The sequence below is a fragment of the Patagioenas fasciata genome, chromosome Z (genome assembly GCF_037038585.1).
Source record: "Patagioenas fasciata isolate bPatFas1 chromosome Z, bPatFas1.hap1, whole genome shotgun sequence".
Classification (NCBI taxonomy): Eukaryota; Metazoa; Chordata; class Aves; order Columbiformes; family Columbidae; genus Patagioenas; species Patagioenas fasciata.
Window position 1 is genome coordinate 67,711,330 of NC_092560.1, and position 23,160 is coordinate 67,734,489.

General features: G+C 43.4%; 1 long non-coding RNA gene across 1 annotated transcript in view; it reads right to left on the reverse strand.

Moving 5' to 3' along the window:
• Nucleotides 1-18,441: 18,441 nt before the first annotated feature.
• LOC139826418 (uncharacterized) overlaps nt 18,442-23,160 on the reverse strand; it is an 82,748-nt gene continuing 78,029 nt past the window's right edge. The window contains exon 3 of the long non-coding RNA XR_011736460.1: nt 18,442-22,378. This is a non-coding gene — a long non-coding RNA (uncharacterized lncRNA). The remainder of the gene's footprint in view (nt 22,379-23,160) is intronic.

Genomic DNA, 23,160 nt, shown 5'->3' on the forward strand with positions numbered 1-23,160 from the left:
ATTAATTAAGAAAGCACATTAAAGGATGCCTTCCCAGTACTTTCGGAGTGACTTACACAGATATTCCAAGTGTCACTTTTATTCCACAAGACGGTGGACACTTATGTCAACTAGGAAAGCTACTTTTCCAAGCTTTCGCAAGTTTATGCAAAGTTATATTGGAGTTCAATCTGCATTCATCTTCTTACAAAGTCTTAGCTCCTAACTCAGCAAAGCACTTCAAACAGGTTAATGACTGCACTGATTTTAACCCACAAGTAAAATTAAGGCTGTATTTCATTAACTGACTACATCAGCACTTCACTTGTCCAAGCTCTAACTGAGTGTGCTTCAGAGGAGCCACTGGAATCTTTAAACGACTCATGTCAGTCTGAGTAAAGGCAAAAAACTGCATTTGTCCCTGTTATGCATTAGAGACTTGCAAAAAATTCCAGCCTCAGCATGGCCAGTGTACGATTTGTCTGTAACAATGCCAAAATTTTGCTCCAACATTCAAAATCCAGTGTGCCTGCCTGTTCACCTCTTGATTTATAATATTGTCCATGTAATCATTTCTTTCAAATGCAGAGGATGAAAGATGAGCTTTGTTAGGCACCTTCATGCAGGTTCCTGTTTGTTAGATGTTGTTATCCATTGAAATAGTATATTGCCTGTGAAAATACTGTTTAAACACACCTGTCTTTTTTGATCTGCATCATTATCTCAGGCTCTTTTTAACGTCACTTTGAAAGGTAATAAGGAACCATGTGATACTCCACAAGAGCTGGCACCAGCAGCAGGAAGTTTGTACCAACTGTAAGAGTTAAAGTAGCTCCCATTGCATCAGCCTGGGAGAGTGGTCTGGGAGGGGACAGTATTTTATCCTTCCTCTGAGGTTCATCACTACCTATTCAGTACAAGTGCACTGACCTCTGCAGTGTTAGTGATGCTTGCTGTAATATTCTGCCTTGCAAGGGTTCGGACATTTCCACGCTTTCTCTCCTGCTGCACTTAATCTTGACAGGAACACCCCATAAATATACCCAAAGCTCACTTATTATCTTTCTTTAAATCTTCGCCAAAGTTTTCCTTTGCAATGCTAAAAAGAAAACTCAGCTCTTCAACCCCACCACACAGCTGCTGCAGCCATGCAGGCTGGCTGTGCTGCCTCATTACTTCCCCCAGTCCCAGCTGGATTCCTCTGGAGGTCCCCACTCTGTGAACAGTCTAATTGAGGCTTAATCTGCACCTGGATGGTGTGTGGGGCAATGCAATCCTGTTCAGTGCTTGCACATGGATGCTCATTTAGCATCTGTGCCCGTAATGCCCGGCACCCAAGAGGAATTACGGAATCATAGAACAGTTTGGGTTGAAAAGGACCTTTAAAGATCATCTAGTCCACCCCCCCCTGCAATGACCAGGGACATCTCCAACTAGATCAGGTTGCTCAGAGCCCTGTCCAGCCTGGCCTTGAGTGTTTCCAGGGATGGGGCATTGACCACCTCTCTGGGGAACCTGGGACAGCGTCTCACCACCCTCATTGTAAAAAATTTCTTCCTCATGTCTATGCTGAATCTCCCCTCGTTTAGTTTAAAACCATTACCCCTTGTCCTATTGTAACAGGCCATGCTAAGAAGTCTGCCCTCATCTTTTTTATGACCCTTTTAACTGTGGAAAGGCTGCAATAAGGTCTTCCTGGAGCCTTCTCCAGGCTGAACAATCCCAACTTTCTCGGCCTGTCCTCATAGCAGAGCTGTTCCATTCTTCCGATCATTTTTTAAAGGAAAGGCAGGGCTATCCTTGCACCAAGCTGGCTTATCCTTGTGCCTTGGGAGGGCATATTCCCTCAACCCACCCGCTGCAAGGAGGCTCACGAGGAAGGGCATGGATCTCTCCTGCTCTGATGTGAAGGTCTTGCTTGTAAATTAGTCCATATTTCGTATTTCTGGTCCTATCACCTTGGTTTATGGACACAATGTCAGTAACACAGGGATTCAAGAAGCCAGGCCCAGCCAGTGCTGGCCCTGGTTGCCACATCCTCAGCCTCCTTCTTTCCCATTAAACACTTCTCCCAAGCACAGAGGGAAAGGCAGTTTATGGTCAGATCTGGTAAAAACACAGGTGCCAGCTGGCACCAGGCAAGATGCAGTAGTTAGCTGCCCTGCACCGACACACGAGGTGCAGGGCAAGGTGCTGGGAAGGGAGAAATAGAAAGTGAAGTTTGACTTCTCACCAAATCAAGCGCAGTCACAACAGAATTACCATCCATAGGGCAATTATTCATGGCCCTTAAGATGTAGCCACCTTGCTACTGTTAAAAACAGGACATAAATGGAAGATCAATTCTTTATTTATCACAGAAAGGAATTAAGTGTATTCCTTAGCTATAATGGCTTAGGAGGGCATCATGGCTTATGCTATATTCTCTGTTTTTGTCTTTCTTGAAGATATGCTTTATTGTAAAAGAAAAGTGGCTAATGTGAAGGATTTTATGTGATTATGACTGTGTATGTTTTCTGACAGAGAAATAAAATGAGCCTCTGTTCCCTTAGTCCTTGCACTATAGTGTTGCTGGTGCCCCCCACTGTATCATTAAAAAAAAATTGCAGGAGGGGGCTTTTTACTGCTCTAATCACCTCTCACTTGTGCTGGAAATAGCTCAGCTGGGACTACCCAGGCAGTATGCATTCGTCAGGGCTGCTTTACGTCAGGCCAAGTGGAGGTCAGGCTCCTCAGAAGATCAGATAAAAACATAGTTAGGCTCCTCAGAAGATCAGATAAAAACATATAATTTACCATTCCTTGTTGCTGTTAGTTTTCTGACTATTCCAAGTTGAATTTCCCTCCCCACTGCAATTATCACCTTTTAAAATTTGGGGATTGCTAATGCTTTTGTTTTTGAAAAGAGATGACTACTATAAACCTAAACCCCACCTGCAGCGTGCCCTCAGTTTTGTATTGTTTAAAAAAAATACAAGGCATGATGTAACCAACAACCGAAAACCAACTGCAGTTGGTAGGCCAATTAGCATGGTGATTATACCCACCACGTGCACACGGACACCTCGTTCTTGTTGAATGAAGTAATTGATTACACGCACAAATCAAGTGAATGATTACCACAGAGATTTTCATCATCAGTAAAACAGAGCTGCGGAATGCCACAGGGCTGTGGGGCAGGGACAGGTTGGCAACTACGCATCCTGTATGCTGCCTCAGCTTCATCCCTGCGAGGGTGGAAAGCGGGGCTGGAACACTCAGCACCTGGCAGTGCCCGCCAGGGCACATCAGTTTTGAGAACCTGATTTACACCATGTAGCAGAACTATACTGGCAAATGTTTCTCCGCTGCTCAAAGGATTCTCCCTGAAAACCTAACCTACCCTTTGCCTCATTACACTAATACCTATTAGGGGGTTGCTGAGGCTAGGAGCACAAGCGCTTCCTGATTTCTGATCAGATATCAGGACCATCTTGCAGCCATTTTCACTGGCTCCCTTTTTTGTAGAACTTTTTTTTTTTACAAAAAAAACCACACAACTGTGCTGCTAAAGTAAAACCAGTGGGGGTAGTATGCCTAATGAGAAAGCCTTGTCCCGCCGATAGTCTGTCAAGCAGATGTTTTTCTTCCCTGGCTGCAAGAAGTGCTGTAGCAGCTGGGAGTGAGCAGATCTCTGCAATGTTAGAGGCAGGAGCAGAGAGCAGCTGCCTTCTCAGAGGCAAGTTAGGACCAACACAATAACAGAAACAACAAAGCAAATTTCCAAACACAGAAAACATCTAATTCCCTTGATATAATAGTTTCTTGTTAAGCCGTGAAGCATGCTAAATGTAATCCACATGAAATTTTACTGGGGAGCTACAGAGAAGTGAGGAAGGCAGTAAAAAATGCACCTTTCTGCAGATTTCAGAGGGCAGCACTGGCTGTGTTTTTGTTTTAGAAAGAGATAAAGGATTTTCTGTGGGCAAAAAATATCATGTCCCCCAAAGAATCGGATAAGCTCAACATTGGTGTTCATATCCTAAGAGGTGGCTGGAAAGACCCACTTTGTGGAGGGGCCCTTCAGCTTTGGCTGGTTATCTGCTCCACCCTGACACATTGAAAGCTGTCCCATTTTGTATCAAGTCAAAGCTTGTGTTGTCCCAGAACCTGATGATCTTCCAAGTCATATTTGCTGTCAGAAAGAGTTTGAACAAACAAACTAAACCCCAGAGAAAGCCTGGTAATCAGTGCAGAGGCAGCAGCCCTCTGTCTTCCAGAAGAAATCTCATGCCAGCCATGCCATTTCATCACTGCTCATGCCAATAAAAACCATCCCATCTCCCTCCCACGTGTTCACATGTGATGCCCTGGTGTGCTACTGTACACACCAGCCACCACAGACCTGACCCTCATCTTCTGACACACAAAAAGTAATTGCATATGAATTTTTGTTAATGTCCATGTCTTCAAAGTTAGACTCCCTGTGGAGTGAAACTATCCCCAAATGGTTTCTCAGTGAGATTCAAAGCACAGCCCTATCAGCAATCCTCATGGAAGGCTAAGTTTGTAAGGAAAACCAAGGGCTTGACTTTAGAAGAAGAATTTTAAAACACTTGTATCTGAACATCTGCCCAACCCTCTGTGTTTGTTGGTGGAACTGCCCTTGTTGTGGTTCACACCACAATTCCCTGACTGTCTTGCATGCTGGGCTACATTCCCCCCCCCGTTATAGGTGTTTATGGTAGGGTATGTGCTTTGCTTAGATGTGGAACGGCATAATATCCCTCACATGATATTGCAGTCCAAACTTCATACAGTGAACTGCCTGTTATGTGACCTTTAGACATAATGCCATAAATCCAAAGCAGTCATGAAATGGTACAGTGGTACAAATGCTAAAGACTCTAGTACTCCAGTGGCTGACCCTCATTGCAATGAAAGAAGAATATGGCTATAAAATCAGATAGAAAAATTTTTAATGACATAGTCTAGTTCAAGACTTATGAAAATACTCATGTTTTGTTTTAATGAAAGACTGTCCCATGAGGCTTGAACACTTCAAAGGGTTTCCACCAGGAAGCACAACTCCCTGGGAATGTAATTTGAGTGATCAGCTCTGTGAGGACCACGCTGTGGAATGCAGGATCTAAGTTATGTCCATGTTTGTACATGCCTCTACAGCAACCATAAATCACATCTTCACCCCCAATGTATCGAGTACAAGTTTAGAGCCTCAGTGCACTCACACTGCCATCTTGACAGAGGCACCCATCCTTAAACTTAAAAAAAGAGAGGATGTTGGACCGAAAGGATGTTCTTCTTACATTCATACATAGCCCAGAGGCTTTCCAATCAGAGATCTTTCATCAGAGAGCATTAATATATCCCCTGAAAAAAATATGGTAGAATCCAAAACCGTACTTTAACTTTGCTAAACCCCAGGATTAGGAGTGTGATCTGTGTGGAAGTGACAAATCTCAGAAGCACGCCAGGATCTAATAGGAACAACTAGAATCAGTCAGCTAAACACGTTCTGCTGGGCCCTTGGCAAACCGCTCTCTGCCCTAATGCACAGAGAGAAGTAGATTAGAGAATCAAAAGGGGTATATTACAGTCCCAGAAGCTGGAGCTGGTTATAAGGCTATTAGCATAACAAAAAGGAATGTACCAGGGCGGGAGAGCTGCCAAGGGGAGCGCTGGTAATTGCAGCCGCAAGGAAGAGCAAAGAGAGCCCCTGCAGGGCTGGCGGCGAGCAAGCACTGCCACAGCCAGCAAGGGCTTCCAAGGGCTTTGGGGGAAATGGAAAATTCTTATTATCCTTTCTGGTTTGATCCTGTGCAGTTGTGCAGAAGGACAAAAGAGCTCACTCAGCACTGCCCAGAGGAAAGAGTCCTACAGTTTCACAGGACCAGCTGTTTGGGCAGGGGATGAGGAGTAAGGCGCTTGTCTGAATCTACGTCTAGCAGCCACCAGTGGAGCAGCACATCAGTGGATCTGCCAAAGAGCATTTTTCTGTCCCAGTTGGCTCACAACAGAGAAGTAAAGGCCACTATGTGCCTCCTGGCCATCAGCTGTGTGCCACCACACCTCCATTGGGAGACCCCCTGAGCCAAGGGCCAAGCCAGCTGACCACAGGATGGTGAGGGAGAAGGCACCCCTGTTTAAAAGAGCAGCGGATTTGTTTAGTTGACTAATTCAAGAGGGAGAAAGAGCAAATATGGTGAAAATTATTTAGCTGGGAAGGGGGGACAAATTCTTGCAAACAGAGCAGAAAGGAAGCTGAAGAGCAGGAAAACAGGTAAAAGGTGTCACTCACAGGCAGATGCCCACCCTTTTGAGGCAATCATCTGGGGCCAACCAGCATCTATTTATGCTCTACCTGCAACAAATTGTTTCATTATTTCAGGACAAAGTAAATGGTTCATTCAGCCAAACATGGTTTTGGTTCAAAATGGGAAAAGCTTCTTCTGAAGCCTTCCTTTAATAAGGAAAAAAAATCACATTCAGAAATCACCTCTCTACTCAGGATTAGCTGCTTGCCAAACGTGACCTGAATTTATCAAGTGTTCTACCCTACCTATAACTAATTTTTTTTGAGAGAGAGAGTTTACAACTGAAGAGCAGAAACAACAGCCCAGTTAAACTTCCCATCAGACTTGCGCAAGATCTGGATAAGGCCATGTCACGTAACTGCACAAGTCGGAGGCCCTGTCCCTTCTGCCGGACCAGGCAGTCAGTCAGGTTAAGCTCTCAGCAGCGAAGGAAGCCAGAAGCACTTTGCAGCACCTGTGTGTGCAGATTTGCACGCTGTCCACAGCCCTTGCTCCCCACAGCACCCATGGGAGGGCACATGGGAAGTAATGTCTGAGCAGAAGCTAAACTACATAGCCGTAGGTTACATGCTGTGCTTGCAGATAGTAGCATACATTTGTCTGGGTGTCTGTAGCAGGAACAGCAATTAAAAAAAAATAGAGAGAAAAGGCAGCAAGCAAGCACTTGACCTGACTGAAAGACAAGGGAGAAATCTGAGGTCAAGAATTACTTGAAAAGTTGTGATCTAAATGGATGTCTCCTGCTGTTTGCTTCCACCCGAGCTGAGGGTGGCGAGATTGTGGTAAACAGCAATAGCTCAGCAACACCCAACTCCGTTGCCTGTTTTCTCCGAAAGCAAACCATACGCATGGAGAGCCTTTGGCCGCCCATCCGGGTCACGCTGGAATAACAACATGATGGGAATGGATGTCTCGTGATGTTGTTTATTGGGCTATAGATGCCAAGTAGTGCAAAGAAGCTTACACATTCAGGTCAGTTGTGTTTTTATTGCAGCCCGTAGCGCTCAAACCACGCCCCGCGCACCACTTCCCAAGTTACCTGGCTCTGCCACATGACCTCCGAGCCAGAGAGCCAAGATTTTTTAACAATATCTATTTTCACCTCTTTCACAGGTCACTGCTCGTTATAAACTGCCAGTGTTCTCCCAAAAGATTTATTGTGAAAGGCAGCATAGAAAACATGCGTGCAAAACCAGCAGCGAGCACATTGCTTCTGTTTAGGAGGGACTATCCATGTGATGTAGATGCAAGAATACTTCCCTGCTTCAAAACACACGCTTTATCTATGCAAGATCATGGTCCCATGATTCCTTGCAGCATTTCAATGGCACTTACATAGAAAATGGATTGTTCACTCACAGAACAAGCAAGACCAGGAGGCTAGCTGCACTGATTCCAGGCAGCATTTTGCCAGTGCAAACTTGTGAACTGTTCGCAGCCAAATGCTCTTAAGATTTATTCAAGCCAGAGAACTACTACCTAACAGTTCAGGTCGTGTTTTTTCTTCTGTTCCTCTTTAAATTATGAGCTTCCACAGGGCCAAGGTGCTTGCATGTTTATTTTCTTTAACACAGCAAGCCTGCAGCTGGCAATAATTTTTTGGATTCTCTGGCTGTGAACTTCGCATTTCAGCTCCTGTGTTGCCCACTGTTGTTTCTAGTCAATGTAAGTCAAAACACCAAAGTGTGTTTCTGCCATCTCTCAGAGCAGAACTATTCTTATGCAGACCTCTGACAGTACAAACAATACAGCAATAATAGTTGATTAAAAAAAAAAAAAGTACTGCTATAAATACTTTATTGCTGGCCTAGATGATTTACTGCCCACTTAGTTAATCCCTATAAAATAGCACAGCTGAACGCCTTTAAGTTGCATGCATACAGATGACTAATTAAATACACAGTTAAATGGCTTGACCTGGCACAATTCTGACCATTAAAATCATTAAAGAAATAGAACTTGCAGTTCCCTCAAGGCAAATTCTTCCAATGACTAATTTTTGTTTTGCAATGGCTTGGGGCAGTTTGGGACGAACAGGGTACTCACAAGCCAGAGAGGACAGCCAGCACCTTGGGAACTGGCTACCTGAGCCCATCTCTCAGCCCACGACCCCAGCTCCTTGCTCTGTGCTGTGGAGACCAGGGAACACTGGGGCTGGGGCAAAAGTTAAAAGAAACAAGCCAGAAGGACCAATTAATCTTTTTACAAGGTTCCAGCTGAATGCAAGCCTGTCGGTATAATGCCCTGGTGCAACTGCAGTAGAGGACTAGCCAGCACTAGAAATGCAAATCTCTCTGCTCCTGCCCCACAGCCCCCAGTGGTCCCAGCAGGACCTCAGGGACAAGTCAAGGGCATGATGTGGTCCAGACTGAGGCATCACAGCTGACCACACAGGATTCTCCACCAGCACCTAACACCTTTGCAGGCTAAGCCGTGGCCCCGGACTGAAACTTCAGTCTGGCTTGGACTATTTGGATAACTACATTCTGGTGACAAGAAGGAGAATTTCATTAAAACAGGAGCACCTTTGAAAGGACGTCAGTCTGTGCCTTCATTGGAAAGTTTTCTCTGCAGTTTCCATCCTGAAGAGTCCGCAGCTCACCCTCATGTTCACTGCTGCAGCGTTCATGTGCACTAGGCTGGAGTAGGCATTTTGTTGTTGCTAAGTGCAGTTTAGCGTCAGAAATTACTGTACTTCCACTTACTTAAACAGACCTAATGCTGTAACAGAGGTACTATTTCAAGAGAAGCACTTTGAAAGCTCTTTCATTGTAGCAAGGCATCTGCTTCTACCAAAATTTCGTTTCACTTATCATTCTGCTTGACTTTCTAGAGTAATTTTTGAGCAGGCAGGGTTTTTTGTTCTACTAAGATCATTTCTCTTTGAGAAATAATAGTATTAATTAGACATGTCCTTGTGTCTTACAGTTTGTAAAACCGAGCTGCCTTTAAATTTGTGACTTTATTTCAAAGGACAGCAGGGTGAAGTCCTCTCGTTTTCACACACTAATTACCAGGGGAAAAGAAGTATGACATGTAAAAATTTTACTGAACTTAGACATAGCAAGCTATGCCATGATTGCACGAGTGATAATGGCATTAATAGAGACTAAGCCAAAAAACAAAGCTATTGTAGCTGTAGCCTATATAGAGCATGGGCACGTAGGGGGAAACAAAGGCAAATGGAAGTCTGATTTATATTTACTGAACTCAGCAAGAAGCATTGTTTTCCCTTCATATTGAATTCACTCTTTTTTGCAAATAATCACACTAATAAATGAAGCATTGGATGGAGGTTTGACTGACAGCAGCTTGCTGGGCTTCTTTGTAATCAGAAGACATAAGGAAATGTGAATATATGTTTAGTTGCTCACATTCCTATTTATTCACCTGCCTGCATGGCTCAGGTGGTGAAGCCATGGGTGGATATGCCAACAACCACCACCCATCCCATGTCTCAGCTACTGATGAAGACAGACATTGCAGACATACCCCGGTCCTGCTCCACTGCAAGTAACGACAGTGATTGGCTTTCACGGGGATTTGGCAGACACAACCTCCAACATACTTCTGAAATCAGAACATCTGTAAACATTGATATTCCATGAAATTACCTGCTAAACCACAGCCAGCAAGCATTTTCTTCTGCTTTCCCATCTTAGGATAAGTCTTCTATTTCTCTCCAGGGGAAGGCTATTGACTCTAGACATCTCAATGACTGGCGAAAGGGTGGCCATGTGGGCGAGGTGCGTGAGGAGCCTCTCTGAAATGTTTAGCAGTGACATGTCAGGTGAGGACAGCCCACGGCAGTGGTTTCTCTGTGTAAGGGCAGAGCAACAGCAGCTGCAGCTGCAGAGTCACTTGGGGCCAAAAGCACTGGGTCTATTACAGACCACATGCAGCATTTTGACTTACATCCTGAAGTGAGTTGACATCCAGTATAAAGTATGTGGAGCCTTTATTCTTTTATGGGTCGGCCTTTTTTACAAGCATCCACTTACTCCTTTAAACAGGAAACCCTGTCCTTGATGTTCTGGGCACTGCACAGCCAAAACATTTATTCCTCCCAGCTTTACTGCTGCTCTGATAGCTCCAGAGACTTTTTTTCCAAATGTGCTCAGTCTTTTCTCAGAAACATAATAAAAGGTACTTCAGGGAAAATATTTACCTCTGAAACAGCCTGGGCTAAAGTAAGTAACAGAAAAGTTGAAAATGAGAAGGGAAAAACACCTTTCACCAGCATCACATGAGGCCACGGACTCGTCAGAAGGCAATGGGTTGGAGCTGACATCGATCTCCCGCCCAATGCCCACTCCTCAGTTTATGAGCAGGAATTAAGGATCCTGTGAAAGGTTTTCTCTGAATACAAGAGTGCCATGGAGCAGACCTGGAGGAAGAACTCAGTGTCTGCAGGTAGAAACCATCCTCTGCAGCCTCCCAAATAAGATAATTACATTACTGACTAGCCAGCGTACAGGAGCAATATCTCATTAGCTACATGCCCAACCGCAGCTATATATCACATCACAATGGCATGCCCAGCTAATGACCAGAGGCATCTGTGTGCAAAACCTTGTGATTCACTCATTTTTTATCAATCTTTCCTTTCACCAGAGTGGTTGAACATACGTAAATAAATGAATCATATTCATAGGGATGTTCACAAGGCATCGACGAAGAGCAGTCAGTAAATGTTTGCAAAGGCGTTTGCACCAAAAGTGGCCTTCTGTTTCTTGTCTGAATTGTAAATTAATAGAATGTTTATGAATATTAGCTGATAATTCATGAATGTAAACAGACTATATGTGATGCTCATCATCTGGTCAAGAAGCTGACACAGTACTGCACTGCCGAAATGAGAATAAATGAATACCAAATATTCATACCTATCCTTCTTTGGAGGTCATTCCTGGTTGTGTCTGCATTCTATGGCTCATAGAAGGTGAAAAACAACCCCACAAAAACCTGACTTCACTGGGGATAATTTGCAAACAGAAATTAGACTGCATTTTTTAAATAAGTTGTGTCTAGTTCAACTGTGAATAGTTACACGACTCTAATAATAACTGGCCAACAGCGATCAAATAGCAAGTATCATATTCAGTCATTAATCCAGTCTAAAAATAATACCCTAAAAACCCTTTGGGAGTAAACTCCAATACATTCAAGGGAATCACAATTGTCTCCTGGACAATCTAGGAGAAGAAAATTATACAAAATGTGCTGAATAAATTATTCGCTGTGAATTGTCCCCTTGACTCTAACTTTGACAAGATGCTTCTCAGGGAAGTCTGTTTTAAAATACATAATGTAGAGCTACATATCTGAAAATGGGGTCTGTTAAGAGCCTTCTTTTAACAATGAAGAGCCTGAACTTTCTGCAGACCTGAAGTTTATTTAATTACTATTTCAAGGGATGAAGGGGAGAAAGCAGAACTGAAAAAAATCCCATGAAGTTTTTTTTTCGCCTTTTAATCTCTCCCTTTTTCCTTCTCACCCACAGTGAGTGCCCTATATTATTGGTTGCAGATTTGGGATAGTTCCAAGTCCTAATTTCTATTTGATGGTTTTGTTTTTCCCTGTTCACATAATTTTGCTGATTGTCCTCTCTGCTAGTAGATTTGGGCTTTTTCCAGAGTATTTCTATTTCTCAATTTTTTTTCCTACCAGTTGAATTTTAGTATAGTCTCACAAGCAGAATCACAAAGAACAAAACGAATTTTTGCTATGAAGTTTTAATTCCAAATCAAAATTAAGAATTTGAAAGAGCATTGGGTTGAATAAGGATTGGAAAATATAATGTGGTGAGGAGCTGACGCGGAGTTGTGCCTCGTTAACAACTCTTCTTATAGCTACATATGCTTTTTATGCCTGTCACGAGGCTCGGGGTTCCATGCGAGGGAGGCTGCAGTGGAGGGAACTGCCACCGCGGGCAGGAGCGAGGCCTCCGGCATGTGTTGCGCTGGCTGCCGGAGCGACAGGCATCCCACGCACCTGCCTCGTGGCTGCGGCACGGCGCGGGCCAGCGCTGGCACGGTGCGGCTCGCAGCATACCACCGGCCAGGGGAGACACGCCAGACGCCGTGTCCCCCGCCACACGCCACGCTCCCCGCCAGCTGGGGCCCCCGGCATCCTCCTCACCTTCCTGACACCACCAGCTGCTGACAAGACACAGTGGTAGACAGAAAGCTCAAGTGAGATGTTGTGTGATCTTTCACCTACTTGTCAGCTGTAACTTTAGGAAAAAGAAGGTGGTAGACTGTTAACCTAGACTATAAAATAATTACATTATTAATATGAGATGTGCTACTGAGGATACTATCTTCACAGAATCACAGAACGAATCACAGAATGTCAGGGATTGGAAGGGACATCAAAAAATGACCTAGTCCCATCCCCCTGCCAGAGCAGGAACACCCAGATGAGGTTACACAGGAATGTGTCCAGGTGGGTTTGAACGTCTCCAGAGCAGGACACTCCACAACCCCCCTGGGCAGCCTGTTCCAGTGTCTGTCACCCTCACTGAGAAGTTGTTTCTTCTCATATTTAAGTGGAACCTCTTGTGTTTCAGTTTGCACCTATTACCCCTTGTCTTACCATTGGTTGTCATCAATAGTCCAGTTGCATATGCCAGTCTCTTTTAACACCTACTCTTGTCTTTTGTGGAAACATTTCAAGCATGTTCTAGAAAGCTGCCTTTGAACTTGCTGTACCAATGGCCCTGGAAGGATTTAGTGTAGTCCAGAGCTGCCAGACAGCTCAGGCTGCCGACACTCAACTGCAACATGGGCAAAATGCATCCGTCTTCCCAAGGCTTCTCCTCACCAGGATTGTTACTGGTACAAGAACTGAAGAAGTCTTATGTCATATGTGGGGAGACATAATTTGGGAAAGAGATTTTGACTTGAGAGTTGTCTCTGAAAATTCAGCTTATTTTTTTTTGCTTTTATTTTCCCCCCCCTAGCCTTAAGAAAGTTGCTTTCTTATTAAATCTTTGGGGTTGATCTTCAGACAGTAATCTAGATTTTTACTCTTTTGAACGCCTCTGAAATGGTAAGTCATCTGAGAGGCAAACACTAAGAAGTACTGTGAGTAAATAATGGCAAATTTAGCAAAACTTTGTTGGTGCGTATACAGTTCAGGTTGTATGAGCATGACTGTCTGCACCTTACTATATCTCTCTCAGGCTCTCAGGATCCTCACTTTACATGCTAAAAACCCATTAATTGTTCTGCGTCTGTCTGTAGTGTATAATGTAATGCAGCTTACTATTTTAGCTTACTATTTTACAATAGTAGTGCAGCTACTTCAGCCTCCATTGGGTGAACAGTGTGGTTGGTGGACAATGCCACAAAAGTCATGTTAACTATACAGGAATTGCTGCAGTTCAGTCATGAGATGAAACAGCCCAGTACACTCAGACCCCAAGCCCACACATGTTCAGGGGAGATGTGGAAAAGTCTGCCATAGGATAAAATCATGGGAAAAGACAACATGTTCATAAAAACATGTACAAATGCAGGAGGAAGGTAGCAGTAGAAGCACTTTTGAAATTAACTTCTGGTACTACTCCCACAGGAGCACCAGCTCACCTACCTGCATCCCCCAAAGGACAGGAAGCAGCTCTTTTTCTGCTATGCTTATTTGTAGGGCAAAAGGGATATAAGAGCTTCCTGTATCGAAAGAGACCCTTAGAAATGCCAGACATTGCCCAACCTCATTCCTGCATCCTCAGCAAGGAGAAGGCGAGTCCTGCCAGGGTCCAGCCTGCTGCCTGGCAGCTGGGAGCTGCATCCTCTGCTGGAGATGCACCCACACCAGGTGCCAGAAGTGTTATGACACTCACCTGATTTCATCTCAGCCTTTGCCTGTCTAACTTTTACTTCTTGTAGTGTATCAGATTTCAGTAGACCCAGAACTAGAGGAGAAAAAAAAAAAAAAAATTGCCTAGAAAAGCCATTCTGCATGAAGAATGAGAAAGGTTGTGTGAGTGATGTGGAGGTGGATACTGTGGAGCTGCCCACACCTCACCAGAAGGAAGGGCTCACTCTATACATTACTGATCAAGAGAGAGGGGGTCTGCCATTTCTGTGCCTGGGACCTCAGTACATGGCAGGTCCTTAATACCTCTGGTTTCTTCTTTACTGCAGTACTGAGCTCACTGGAGCAATCACTGGTGATCTGATCTGGCCCAGGCGCTCCTGCACAGCACTGCATTGAATGTTCAGCATTTTTTTCAGTTAGTTCTTGTATTCAGTTAATCCTTTTTCCCACCTTTGCTGTACAGAGACTCCTCTTGCACCTAATAGGACACACCACCTAGTTAACCAGAGAAGAAGAGCAGGCTGGATTTTGTCCCCTGCTTCTGACAGTGCCACAAGTAGCTGGGGGAGACAAAGGATGAACTTGAGCTCCTCTTACAACAACTGTGATGATTTCATGCTCTATTCCAGAGCCATGGATTTTCCCACAGGCTGGCAACAGGAGGATCTTGCAGCAGCAGGTTTTCAACGCCATTTGATTGCTAGAGCTTGATATTCTGGCGTCTCAGTTAAATCCTCACCCAAGACAAGCCTGCAAGTCTTTCTGAATAACACAGCTAAATGGGGAGATGTTTTTAATGCGGTGAGAGCGATGATGGCAGTGATGTGGTAGAAAGTAGTTATATATGTTGACTCTCCTAAAACAGACCGAAAGGACAAGCTGTTCAAGACAATGCTGCTTTGATCTATAAAGAGATATATTACACCCAAATCTCCTTCGGCACTGACAGAACAAGAACATATGCAACCCTTAATCTTCTCACTTTAAGTTACCTGAGAAGGTACCAGATGAGTGTCCACAGCCATCCCTCTGCTTCACCCCTGGCAGCACTGCCAGATGCCTCCAGCACACAGTCTGTCTACTGACATGAACATGCTGGTATATACTGGAAAGCCAAGTCCTGACCCCTGTTGCGTACAACCAGCCCCCAAACAAAACTCAAAGGAGCCGGGAAGCTCAGAGGCAGATCAGTGGGATGCTGCCCAGTGGACACTGCTGCATGTGAGAAGCTGGCTGCATGGCACCACTCCAGCTTGGTTTGGTGCCTCTGCTGTCTTTTCCACCCCGCTCTGGCTGGAATAGCCGGGCTCTGACCCCAATACTGACACCCCCTGCAGCCCCTATGGCTCCCCAAAGCCCCAGCCATGCCAGCAGCAGGACCAGCCATCACTTGTCAGCTGATGCCTCCTGTCCCCGAAGCAAGGACATGACTCTTATGTTTCTCTCCCTTCCCTTCCACAGTATTATACATTTTTCATGAAATCTAATTATTGTTATTTTTAAATGACCACTGACTTGCCTGTGAGCCCATTGCTACTACACAGACATTACCTTTCTTCGCTCTGTTTCACAGCCATATTTCTCTGAATCGCATTCTTTATTTCTTAACCCAAAAGCAATATCTCAGTGTTACTACTTGAAATACAGCAAAACATGGTGCCTCAGCTGTTCACAGCATATGACAAGCAAGAGAAAGAGAGGAAAGAAGGCAGAGGGATTTAACTTGGAAAGCCAAGGAAATACCGCTAAAAACTCAATATTTTATATGCACCTCATCTCCTTGGAGCAGCCAGAATCATTTGTCACACTGTCACTATCAGCCCAGATAACCTGTATCCAGCAGACCATGTGAGACCCATCAGAGGGGACCCCTAGGCAGCCCACAGCCACCCTGTGGGACCTACGGCCTCCCTGCAACACCCCCATCTCCTTGCTCTGGCTAGAAACAAAGGTCTTGAAAACAGGGGAGCCCCAAGGTCAGGGCTGCAGCTGCTGGGCAGCTCCCAGAGTCCTGGACAGTGTGCTTACACCCCCAGGATCAGACAGAAGGAAAAGGAGACCATTTTTCTCCATTGATGTGGGATCTCCTGGGATGAGAAAGCAACATTGCATGTGGAAATCAGTGTCCTCTCACTCTCCTCAGGTTAAATGTCCAGGGAGGTCATGTTGTGTCCCAGGAAAGATCTAAGACATGGAGTCTCATGGGTATTAAAAAATAAATAAAATAAAGATGAGCTTGAAATGACAAAATAACATTCTTCGCCTCTCCATCTCCTTCCTCTCTTCCCCTCCCACATATTACTCCTCTATTAGGTTTTCCAATAAAATCAGATCTTTTTCATCCCCTGCAGCCCAGATCTCCAGACACAACACTCAGCGTTTCTGATGATCTCATAGCAGTCTCCAGAGAAAATTACAACTGCCACAGAATTCACCAGATTTTGCTAGAATCATTCCCTTGTCATTCAGCATCAGAGAGTCAAATCATGGCTCTGAAGCAGCACAAGGACCTCAAAGATGTCCCCCCTCTTTCACTTTGTCTTCCAGGGCTGCAGTTCTGTCAGTAAAGGGCAGGGCCCACTTTTTCTCTCCATCTGCCTTTATAGCATTCCATCCCTCCTGGTCCTGCTTAGACACAAGCAGCAGGTGCAAAGCTCTTTTTAATATTTTCATGATACAGAACCAAATCAGGGACCTGCCACCTTGAACTTCATGGGAACATGGTACAAATCCAAGAGGCTTCATGCCAGGAGGTACAAATCCAGGCTAAACATGCCTGTCTATCCTGACTGTCAGTCCATGAGAAAGTCAGATCTTCAGAAAAAGCAAAGAATTTACCAAAAAAAGCTCTGCTCAATGTATCTCAGCTTCCACAGACTTCATTTTCTGAGACAAGAAAGCAGTATGTTGATATGCTTTGAACTGCCATCAATTTAGTTACTATTTTCACTAATTACTAAAATAAATTCTATGTGCCCCAGGATGTGCATTATTCAATCAATGCCAGATAAGTCTGACAGAGAAACTCTTCCAGCTCATTGACATATTAATTATATGTTTTCAGACTGCAACAATTTGAATTGAAATTTTTTTCAAATTTAAAAGTTGTTTCAAAATAGAAATTTCTGAAATATTTATTTGTCTGATATTCAGTAAAACAGTAGGAATCTTGGGTCAGATCTGTAGTGTTTCCATTTCATCTCTCTTCAGCCACAGGCAATAAGGAACTGAGTAAAAGAAGACATGCTGATCACAGGGAAATGATTGGGAAGCTACCCTGGGGAATACGCCAATTCTCTACGGAAGTTAAACAGGAGTATTGCGTGAACCAATTTTTTGGTTCATTGGCCAAGCCTAGAAATTACATCTGGCTTGACCCAAAGTATATTTATATTTGTATTCCACTGAAATCAACATTTAAAAGAATATTTCTCCTGGACAAACCAGTGACTTTGATATTGAGCATGTTGACATTCCTGTGGTTTACTTGGACTTTTACAAGCCAACAGGAAGTGGAAATCAGGGTTTCTGTCCCACAGGAGGAGGATGTTGGTGTGTCCTCGGCTCCAGCCGGTTCTGCCACGCCATGGCACACAGGCCCTGCCACACTTCCCCACAGAAAGCACACATGCTTCTCCACGTTATTTTATTTATTTAATTCAGTAAATGGAGCTAAGTTCCATTACCTTTTCCAGGTGAACTTGGTGTTTTCATCAGCTCAAGTATACTGCTTTTTAAAGGTGACAAAGGTTTTTACACTAAGAGTGTGCTAATGACATGGCAGGGAGTTGAGCTGGGCAAGGGCTTCATCCAGGAGGACAGTTTTATATTCAAGAACATAAAGCAGAAGAAAATGGAAACCGAACACCAAAAAAAAAAGATTCCATTGATACTATGGCAAGCCTGGTCCCTTGGGTCAAAGGAGTGTGGGTTAAAATACACTCTGCATATTAGCACAGGGAATAGCAGAAGGATGGGATACAGTGTGTAGATGTTTTACATTTCACTTCTCTGTGATGCTATGGAATCCTTCTCTGGAACAGTTTAATAGACCAGAATTAATACTGCAGTTTCCCACAAAAATGCAAGACTAATTTCCTTGCTAACGCTGTCTGAAAAAGAAGCGCTCCCCCTGAGCAAATCACACGAGACAGCAAAATTGGAAACTTTAGCCTCAACATTGTCAAAGTTTAGAAGTTAAATAACTTCTTTAGGGTTGTTTTTTGTTTGTTTGTTTGTTTGTTTGTTTGTTTGTTGTTGGTTTTTTTTTTCTTCAGTATGTCAAAGATGCACAAGGCTTTTCCTCAAAATAGCTTGCCTGTACTCTTTGTAACACATGCTGGAATTTCCCTTCTCCTCCTCCACACTTGTTTCATCTCTAAATTTGCACATTGATGAGCACAATCTGTACAATACTGTGATATTATAGTAATACTTTGGATAAAACTATTGTGTAGTTTAAAAATATCTATGTTTTCAAAGATCCTTAAATGAATGTGGTAGATTTGCGAACCACCTTCTGATGTATATTGCCTTCTTTGTGTTACAGGATTTTTAAGTTTTTTAGACAAATATATTTCCCAGTGGTTACAACGGGGTAAAGTCATGCTGCTGACAGCATCTCTCATTCATTTAATTACTTAAAGGAACCTTTTAAAAATCCTGTCTCCCATTACTTGGACCTTATTTTCTTCAATCCCCTTGGTAACCAAAGCCAGGGAGCTGCAAATGACATGCATGCCAGAAAACAAGAACATCTCTTTGACTGCAAGCATCTAGCAGCCCCTCTGACTTACAGTTCTTCATTTTAACATTATCAGTCTTTATAGCCATTTTTATTTTATTAGAGGATCCTAAATTTCTCTGAAATTAGAACAAGTAATACAGTATTAGATAGGATCTATTGTACAGTTGCAACATTACCTATGAAGTCTAAGGTAATTGTCCTCCTCTGTCTTTGCCTGAGGTCTTACTCTGTTCGTTCTTACAGTTACGAGTTTTTGAGCTTTCCTTTGTCCAGACAATTTTTACCTGATCATTACTTGTTAAATTGTTTCAGGGTCATCTACTATTAGCAGTCCTTGTCTCAAAAGAAATGTCTTTTCTCTCTAGCTGGTGCCTTGCATAGCAGTTGCTGTCTGTTTAATCACACAACTATTATTAAAGTAGTCTCAAGATTTAGTTGCTTTGACAAGTCTGTCTGCATCTATAAATGACTATCGAGTTTTGAAAGACATAGCTCGTATGTGTCTTCCCTTAAATGTCACTGCCATTTGCACTTCGTCCATCCAGGTACATGGAATTTTTTTTCTTCCTTATAAATGTCACTGCTTCTTTCAATGAAGTCGCTCTTGCTCAGCGTCGGTGTTGTATCAGCGCCGGGCATGCGGATCCGCTCCCAACCTCAGTCCTGCCCTGCTGTGGATAAAAAGCTCCAGGCATGCAGCTACTCATATCAGCCACCAAACCCAGGCTGCCATCATGGCCCATCCTTCCAGCTGTGCTGAGTATTTAAGAGATAAGGGCTAAGTAGTCAAGGTATTCCCAAGTCATAGTCTCTCTGCTTCGAGGATTTGCAGTAAAACTACCATTTATTGCCAATATTGATTGACTGTTTTGATACTGATACCCACTTAGGATCAGCTACTGCCTTCACATAAGTTGTCTCAAGGCACCAGGAATAAATGTCAATCTCCATCAAACTGGGCTGGCTAGTAACCAGTAAACTAAATGTAGAAAACTGTATGTCCTGATGACTCAGCCCATGTGCTGCCCAACTCTTCAAAATAGCACCTAAATGTGCTGGGTGTTTAAAAATATACCATCTCATTTGGGTGTTTGACTGGGCAAGTGCATTTTTCCCAATTAGTTTAGGCCCTTCTGATTTAAGACTGATTTTAAGTTACCTTTGGTAAGCTTGCATTTTTAACACATTATTTTCCTTAACATGAATAATCATGCTCACAAAGACAGACTGTTTTCTTTATGGCTACTGGACTTTCAGATGTTTCCTCTTAGTTAAAATAGTGGACAGTGAAGAGATCAAGTGTATTAAGCACTCCAGCTAAAGCTCTTTTAAGACACTTTGCAGTGTATCTGGATCACACTGAATCATACATTAGTCAGAGTATTTCCCTCCACTCCAAATAAGCATAATCTTAGTAGGAAAATAAACAATAACGTTGCCATGTAGGTCTGTGACTGTATACAAGTAAACCAGGATGTGCATTGGATTAAGTTATCTGAGTTTCAAAAAAGCTCCACTCTAAATCTCAGTCAGATAGTTTTCTGTATGTGTGTCTTATTTCCTTTAGTCGTTCATTCACCTACAGTTCTTGTTCATTTAGACTATCATTTGCAGGGTTTTGGAAGCCATCCTTAATAATACATCCGTTATTCTTGAAGATATGTTATCCTGGTACCCTCAGTGTCAGCAGCCACCTCGACATCAAAGGCTTGGATTTGGCACAAGCAACTGTGCAACCAAACGAGTTGCTTAGAAATCACAATAATACCAGGTGACACTATTAAAACTGCTGTTGGATACAAAGTTCGTGAAAAGTTTTGGAGCAAACATTGCTAAACAAAAGAGCATTGTCATAACACTTAACTGGGAATGCAAACACCGCTTACGTGAAAGCTTTGAAAGTAGCTGATGTGGTCCCACGTTTACATAGCTGTGGTCTGTGAAAACCTCCTAGCAAAAAGCAAAATAAAATTGCCAGCACAGTTGTCTTAAAATAATATTTTGTAGTATTATTATAATTATCATAGTTCAGAATTAATGTGAGCCTTAAATCTCTTGGCACAATACAGGGTGATCATACTTGCATGGCCCTCCCTGGCAGTGCCAGTTATCTGATCTCACAAATTTGATGAAGTACCCATTGGAAGGCCATAAGTTTGGACCTCTGCTGGCTTTATGAAAATGAATATTTTCTATTTTGGAGACTTTATTATATGCTGCACAGAAAAAACATGTGCATTTCATACTAGCGTCAACAGAAAGTCTGTGCATTCTGTTGCACATAGGGACTTTCAGAATGGTATGATTTAACCTGCTGTTCTCATGGAGCTGCATTAAATTCAGACTTAAATGTGTCTCCTTCAAGGCACTGTACATCTCCCTTACTCCTTCCTTCTCTGCTATCCAACTATTTTTCTGATTCTCCCAGTGTATATTTTAATCCATGTGGCCTTTGGCTGTTGCATTACTTTCTGACTACCCTGAAATTTTATCTCGTCAGCCTTTGACTGAACCAAGAGGAGTGTGGAGCAATGAGGCTGTCCCTTTCTCTCAAGCCCATTTAGATCAAACAGACACATATTTACTTGCAGTTGCCAGTTCAGGTTCTCTGCTTCTATTATTGCTGACTGCACTAAGCACCACCAGGCAGGAGGCTCTGTCTAGTTTAAGGAATGTGCCTTATGTTGTCATCTCTAGGTGAAAGATCCTGAAAATTTTGGAAAAATCCACCTGAGCACCTTTTCTATCGCCTCCTGACCCTGCTATACAGCATTAGACAAAGCTCTACAGAAGGAGAAGTAACTCCTTTCCATGACGCAGAAAGAATGCTGCTGTGCACTGCCACATGTGTGGGAAAAGGATACATATTGTCCAGCCATATTTCTAATAGCATGTGCAACTGAGAGGAAAAATTGCCAGCACTGTGATATCAAATACACTGAACTGCATGTATCTGTAACAAACATAGCATCTTCACAACACTCTACAGAAAGCAACATAACCTCTTCGATTCACCTGTTTTCCTCCTGCATGCACAGAAGAGAAGGTGGGTCTTGGAGGCTCTCTGAAGGCCTGACATCTGTGACACCGGTGGAGGAGTGAGCCCAAGGTCAGTGATGGGATGCAGAGAGGCACTTGCCAAGCACTCCTCCTCTCTTCACTTCAGCCTTCAGTTGCCTAAACCATGCATGTTTCCCAGTCAGCTGACATGCTCCTTGTCCTTTCTGGGCTGCTGGTGGAGCTGGTGTGTGCTGGGAAAGGAGTCAGAGACCTACTGAGATACGCAGCCAAATCTGTGACTCTGGAGTGATCCTATGCTCATCAATACAGATGTAGGAACACTCACGTAGGCACAGAGCCTTAAATAAACTGGTCCCCAGGTCACTCAAGGGTTTGTGCATGCACACTGGCCAGCTGGTGCATATACGCTTCTCCACAAGAGTTGCTGTGTGGTGAGGCAGTGACATGCTGAGAAACAGCCTCTATGTCAGGGTTATTTACCTTCAGAAGGAATCTAAAAAAAGAGAGATCAAATTTGCAAAATTAAATTCGAGGAATAAGGGCATGCAATGGTTTTAGTACTGTATAATTCAAAAAATATCAGAAAAACATAGCCAAACATAAAGGTTCCTGGTCAGATTTGTGAAGTCTGTTAAGCAATAGCAGGCATTTCACCCAGTGCATAGACAACATAGAGCAGGAATATTACAACACGTTACACCTGTGTTGTCACTAATGCTTGGGTCCACCTTTTTGTTTCCTGAGCTGCTGTTTCCACCGCACCTTCTAAACTGCATGGCTGTAGATGTTTACATTTAACGCAGAGGAGGGATGTCAGAGTCGTGCGATGTTTCTGAGTTTGACAGCCTGCACAATTCACATCAGGATTTTCCTTTTCTGTACAGTAGCTGCTAACAGGAACATAACAACCTCCTACTGGTTTCGTGCATGTTTAGTCTCTGAACAGCAGAAAGACATTGATGAGTGATGAATACAAGTTCCTTTGCTAGTGCTCTGAAACTCCATTGATGTACTTTAAGTCATGGAACAGAATTTTTTCTGGCTGATAGCCCATGGTTAGTGAACCTGAACATGGGATGCAACATAAATGGGAGAAGCTGTACAAGAGTTAGATATACACATTTCCCATGCTATGAGTTTATTAGTGAGGTCAAAAGCATGACACCAAATTATTGCAGCTTAATTTTTTTCCCCCCACTTAAAACCGTCAGTCAATAAATACAGGGGAATTATGTGTTTCATCTATCTATAAAGAAGTGGGCAGTACAGAATATG